The 6,770-nt window shown below is 33.1% G+C and overlaps 1 pseudogene; it reads right to left on the bottom strand.

The window, feature by feature from the left end:
- Positions 1-434: 434 nt before the first annotated feature.
- On the bottom strand, positions 435-3,979 carry LOC114728880 (uncharacterized; annotated as a pseudogene).
- Positions 3,980-6,770: the final 2,791 nt, after the last annotated feature.

Below are 6,770 nucleotides of genomic sequence, written 5' to 3'. Positions count from 1 at the left end.
CAGTGACTTAATAATTATTCCAGAAGTAACTATAATTTAGAATTCTAGTTATAATTATAATTTAAATAATTAAACTTAAGTAGTGCTTAAGGTTTATATTTAGACCAAGTTAAATCAACTCTATATCTATTTAAACTGTGATAACCACTGATATCTTCCCAAGAAGATTCACCATCATCTTTATTTCTTTCTTTATTTTCATTCTTTATAAAATAAAAATAGAAAAAATATTTCTTTTAATTCCTTTATTTTCTTTAATTGATTTTTTAATACTTAATTGGGAAATCAAATTTGATCCGACTCCACACAAGACAAAACGACCTAAGTTGTACCGTTGTACTATATTAATCTAGAATTAATTTGAATGCGGGGCGCATCACGCTCTCGTCGCAATTGCTGACTGAAACAGATTCTAATTGCCCCCATGGGGAGTCTTTCCAGTTTCCAACAATCATCTTCACAGCATGAATCATGCAACTCATTATCTGAACAGTGGTCCTCTACATCGCTTAATTTTGTCTCCAGTTTTGAAAGTTTCATTACCAGAAGCACATATGCCACAGTTTGCAACAAAGAAATTAGAAGCTGTTCTCACTCCAGGCGGACCTGTGTGAGGGATGACAAGTTATCATAACCAAGCTTCCCAACATCTAAATAGCATACTTCTGAAGAAAGAGAATTGGTATCTGACCCATATTGCACCCATCCGGGTGTTCCCTCAATATCTTTCAAATTTCTGAAACATCTGTTGACACGTCAATTCTAGACTTCTCAGTATGCTCTTTTTGAGTGGCAGGTGAAGAAGCCACAGTCCGAGGAATACTCCGTTTTTTTAATTAACTTCACATTCTGATGATTTTTGCAAGTTACTTTGTGTTGTTTTGCTTGGAATGACACGGAAAGGAAAAGTCTGAGAAGGCCTTTCCTCCACTCATTTTTTCTCAGATATTAACAAATCCACCAATAGAAGGAGGTCATTTTCATTGAGAGAGTGGAGAACCTGGGTTCCATACTTTCGAAAACTGAGAGCCATATCCTCCCTGTCAAACTCAAACTAACTCGTATTATTTACTTAAAGACTCTTTCCCCGCATGGCCATATAATGAATATCATAAAAAGTGGAGAAAAGCTTATAACTATCTACATAAACACTACTCACTTAGTGCATAGCGAATGTGACATTTTTCAAATGAGCTGTAAGGGACTATTGTCTTAACAAACCTGCTTCTCCTTTGGAAGTGAAAACAAAAGATTCTATTTCCTCCCAGAAGGAACTACAAGAAAATGACTTCGGCTCTCCAGAATGGTTCCCTGTCTGTCTCAGTTCAGATCACTCAGGCTCCTTCAATTTACTAGCTCTTTGTCTCCGTTCTAATGACTGAAGCTGTTCAGAATGACTAGCCCTCTATTTCAGATTTGATAACTCAGGCTTTTTATAATGACTAACTGTTTGATCCAAACTCAATAACTCAGGCTCCTTAGCATTAATAACGATCTCATTCCCATGAGCAGTCAAATTATGCGTGTTTCCAACTTTTGCCCTAAATGGCCACCAACTATCAACCCAACCCAGGGAAGTTAGACGTTTCCTGGAAGTATAGCTTTGAGTTTCCCTGCTTCCACCACTGCTGTTTTCGATCACAGATTCAGTGCTTCCACCAGTGTGACAAACTGAATTTTCTGCAACAGTTTGACTTGCATCGCTAGAGCAAAGAATTTCATTCTCCTTAGGAGGCAATTGACTCTTGCTCTTAGCCATATCCTCGGCTTGTTGGACCTCTGGAATCTCTTCCCCACTAAGTTCATGAGATGAGGACATTGAAGCCACGTGATTCAACTCCTTATTATCAACTAATTCCATTGATGGTGCAAAACTGCTTTCAACGGGCGGAGGAGATTTTTTGGGGATGTAACGTGCAAGAAGTCCTTTATCAGGCACTTTCTGAAGCTGTACACGTACCGCTGATAAAAGAAAATGGGTAAACTTTTTATATCCATAGTAATCCTTAGGCAAGCAAATACCAGCTTTTTCCAACTCCGTTCTAAGACATGATAAAGAGATGCCATTCGGATGTGAATTCAATATTTGACGAACCTGCCTCACAACTGCCTTTGGACTAGGATTTAAGTTCAAACCTGAGATGGGTTTTGGGAATTTCTCAATTTGTGAACGTATTCCATCTGAGAAATGGTCTTCAAGAGGTGCATCATGGTGACCGTACCAAGCACCATACAAACCATCAGGAGGATGATTGAAATGTTTCCCATCAAGATTTTCTCCTTTAAGTAATGAATTCCAGCTCCACACTATAGTTGCTACACTGGAGAGAACATTAGAAGTCTTTAAACCAGCGATTAGGATATTGTAGTTATTCATTCTCAGACGATGTAATAATTCAGCAAAATCCCCATCACCAGAAATTAGAAACAAATGTGCCGGAGGAGGATTTTGGGAAACCCAATACATAAGGTCAACAATAAGAGATCTATCCGCCTTATTCTTTCTACCTGCAATCATGTAGTTAGGGGCAAAATAATTTTGAAATGTGAACAAATAATGAACGACAAAAAAAGCACATCCTCATGAGAGCTGCAAGCATAACAGGAGAGATGCAGACAAGGACCAAAACTCCCCTCCTATCTCATTCTCTGACAGCCAAAAGCATGCTATTGTACATTACTTTTTCAATTCAAACTTATGTTTAGCCTCTAAATCAAGACGGGTCAAGAGACTTGTAGGGGGAATCAGCCTGCCAGCTTCAGAATAGCGGAATATCAAAATGATGGATGATTGCCAACTTTTCAATTAAACACAAAGTACAACAACGTACACACCATCTAGATAGTTACATGAAATGATCAGCGTTGAAATATTTATGCTGTGTGTTTCCCACACCCAAATTAAGTTAGGCCAAAAAAAAAAAATGCCAACAAATAAAAGAAACAAGACCAACCTGGTGGAACATGGATGATTTTGATACCAGTAGACGTGAGAGCATCCTGGTTGGCCCTTGTGAGCTGATAAACGTCACCAAATGCCTTAATTTGAAGAGGCCCCATGATCCCTTGGGCTCTAACTGCTTCCATTATGAAGTGAGTAATTCTGAAGGCATTCACATCAGATGGTGGGCTGCAATTCTCAAAATCCCACCATACTGGAACTGGTATATTTCGGGATTTATGATAATGGCGTCTAAGTAGTAATGAGTTATTCAATGAGTGAGGGAAGTGAAAAAATTGACAGAGAAGAGGACGAACTGACAATGAAGGAGAAATGGATGAGAAAATGAAGATACTTTTGGAAAGCATACGTCTGACCATGGCAGGTAAAATCAGAATCAAAATCTTAGAACCTCAAATCATAAAGGAGATAAGTGTGAAAGTGAGAAATAATGAACCAAGTGGGAAGAGTTTGCCCATCCAATCTTCCACCTCGTTCAAAAGATCTTGGCGTCCATGTGAAGCTTTCCTCAAAGAGCCAAGGCTACCTCTGAACTTACATATAGAATCTACCCACGCGGCATAGCAACCATATAAGTGAATTATTAAGTCAACAATCAGAGTAATGAACGGCCATGGTTTAGAAGCACCAAAGAAAGGAAGAAGTCAATGGAGAATGGGAACATAAACATGCGATGAAGAATGTTACCAGTAATAGTTTCTAATAGAATCATCTTCCTGCTCTTCGGTTTTTCATCATGGGTTGGTGTCTCGGGGTTTACCTTGACAAGGACGAAATTGTTTGTAAATTTAGGGGCAAACATATTGGATGCATGACACAACCATACAGAACTTGTAATTATAATAAAAATTTTCAAAAATCTAAATTACTTAGAAAGTCTATTGCCATTAAGACTTTAGTTGATCCAAAGTTTTATAAAACATCCAAAAAAATAGAAAGGTGTACTTCACATTGTCTAGAGTGTTACTGAACAGACACGGAAAGAAAATCTGAAACAGGGGAAGCAGTGCACGGAATTTGTTCCTTACCTCTCCGTGCACAAAGAGGGTAGAGAAGAGGAAGAACAAAGACGCCGAAGTTGATGGAGCCAGTCACCGCCCATGCCGGAGGATGATGATGAACGGAAAACGGCGGGAAGAGTCGGCGTAGAGTGCCCTAGGCCTTATTGCAAGTTCACATTAAAACGCTTATAAATTCCCATTACCTCAATATCACTCTTTTTAATTATATTAAATTTTAAATTTACATTAATTTATATCTTCTCTTATTATTTTTATTAAATATAAGTGCATATAAAAAATATTTAATATTCTTCCGGTCTTAAATATAAAATCTATTTTGTAGTATAATTTACATTACAAAATGAATCTCATATTTAGGACTGGAGGAATACTTTTTTTGCCAACAAATATTTAATACTTTAAAAAATATATTATTGGTGTTTATGAAATAATTTTATGTCCATGGTAATTTTCATTGGACAAATTAATAAAAAGTATTATATTAAACATTTTTACAGCTCTTCGAAAATCCAATACGAACGCCATTTGTTTATCTTTTTTTCCCCAAAAAAAAATATTTTTTTGGTTTTTTTAAAAAAATCAAAACATATATGAAAAAAGAGTTGCTTTTTAATTATTTTGACAAGCTACTTTGGGTGAAAAAAGAAAGAAGTAGGAGAGTGAAGAGAGAAGATGATAGACAAAATATCACATTTTGTGTAAATAACTAAAGAGCAAGAGATTGGGCAGGGAATTGATAAGCAAATACTTAATTTAAGTTTGTTATCTATTTTGTCAAATTTTTCAATCACACATAAGCATGTGCTTTAATATCTTATATAAATATATAATTAAATTTTATTAAATACTCATATTTCAAAAATAATACATATGGCCATATGAGATTGAAGAATTCCAATCTTAACATAATAGATATAAAAAAAAAAACTTGACGTAAATATCATTCAATTAATAACATGCACTTGTCAACCTGAGAGGGAAAATCCCACGGTTAAATCAGTGAAGTAATAAATTAATTTTCTTAATAAATTTAGTCAAAAATTTTAGATGATTTGACTGTTTTTTTTTTTTTTTTTACTAAACCGAGAACCATTTTGAGTTTAAAAGAAATAATAGTCCATTAAATTTATATTTTTTGAACTTGGATTATAAATGACTTGTACATCAATATTCTATATTTATGATTTGAATCGCTGTATTGATCAGTCTGTTTTTAACACCTTAATATGCACTAAATGAATAATTCCAAGCCCAAAGTCCAATTGTCACAAAATTAATAAAGATGTGTGCGTATTTTTTTTATTTTATAATTTAAACAATTTAACAAGAAAAAATTGTAAATAAAGACTCCCAATATATGAAATGATGATTTGGGACTCTCAATTTGAAAAATAACAAATAAAGACCCAATATTATTGCAAATATGAAATCTTAATGAAATGTCTGCAATACTCTTCGGTCAAATTGTAATTTGATTTACTAAAATTTAACATATTGGGAGTTTTTATTTATCATTTTCTCATTTAACAGTTAACACCACTTTAAAGAGACCCCAATCTCTCTGCCTCCTTTATCATCCACTTTCTTATTGTCATCATTAAATCAGTTTAAACAGTTGAGATTTAATTTATATAAAGGTATCATTTTAATATAAATTAAAAAAATAGTATGTAATTAAATAAATTTAAATTAAAAATATTTATCTAAATATTTTCATATTTTATACTTTTATTACAGGAAAAAATTGTAGAAAACAACATTCATAATACTACCCATTTCATGATTATTGTTAAGGCTGTTAATTATGATTATAAGCCATTTTAAAACCTTGATCGTCTTCTAAGACCTCACTCAATTGTTTTTTTCCAGAACAAAGAACAAGAAAAAATGGTATACCAAACTGCCAATTGCTAATAACCGGAAGTTGGATGTTCCTAGGTTCTCCATATCCTCCACGTGATCTCTCTATAAATAAAGTATAATAGTACCTCGGGTTCTAATTACAAGAGCCAGTTGACTAATTTGAAAAAATTAAGAAAGTAAGTTGAGTTAGTTATTTGTCATAAATAGATGTTGTCTTTCCTATAATATCATTGCTAATCAAGTGTATTGACTAGAACTATCATTGTTAAAAGAACTACTTTGGAAAAAAATGTATAAATATAAGAGACAAAGTGGATCGGGGTTTATATTTAGGACTAAAATAAAAGTCAAACAGGATCTTATATTAAGAACTACAGGTAATATATTTTTGCAGATTCAATTCATATTCATAATTTAAAAATAAAAAGGAAAAAATTTAATTAATTATAAATACATACATACAAATCGATTCGAATGAAAAAAATGTATTGGCATATGCATACTCCTAATTAACGCAGTGATACATGTTTAGAAAACAAATGTTTAAATAATTACCTATTCTATTTTTTAATGTAAGTCACTTATAATATATTCTCATACATTAAGAAATTTATTAAATTGAAATTCTTTCTAATAAAAATTAGATAAAAGAAAAATTGAAAAACAAACATTAAATGTACTACAAATGATCTACATTAAGAGTAGAACTTCTCCTTACAGATGACTTGCATTTAAGACCGGGTAATAATTTTATTTGTTGTCCATCACCCAACTCAAAAAACTTACACACATTATACTTATACAAAAGGTTAAACTCACAACTTCTTATATAAATCGAAATTTTTAAAGAGGCATTTAGTGTCAATTAGATCAAGTGACTTTGACATATAAATAACTAATTTGATAGAAAATTTAAAATGAGG

The sequence above is a fragment of the Neltuma alba genome, unplaced genomic scaffold (genome assembly GCF_004799145.2).
Source record: "Neltuma alba isolate B1F8T4 unplaced genomic scaffold, ASM479914v2 tig00012579_pilon, whole genome shotgun sequence".
NCBI lineage: Eukaryota > Viridiplantae > Streptophyta > Magnoliopsida > Fabales > Fabaceae > Neltuma > Neltuma alba.
This window is presented reverse-complemented; position numbering and strand designations above follow the sequence as displayed.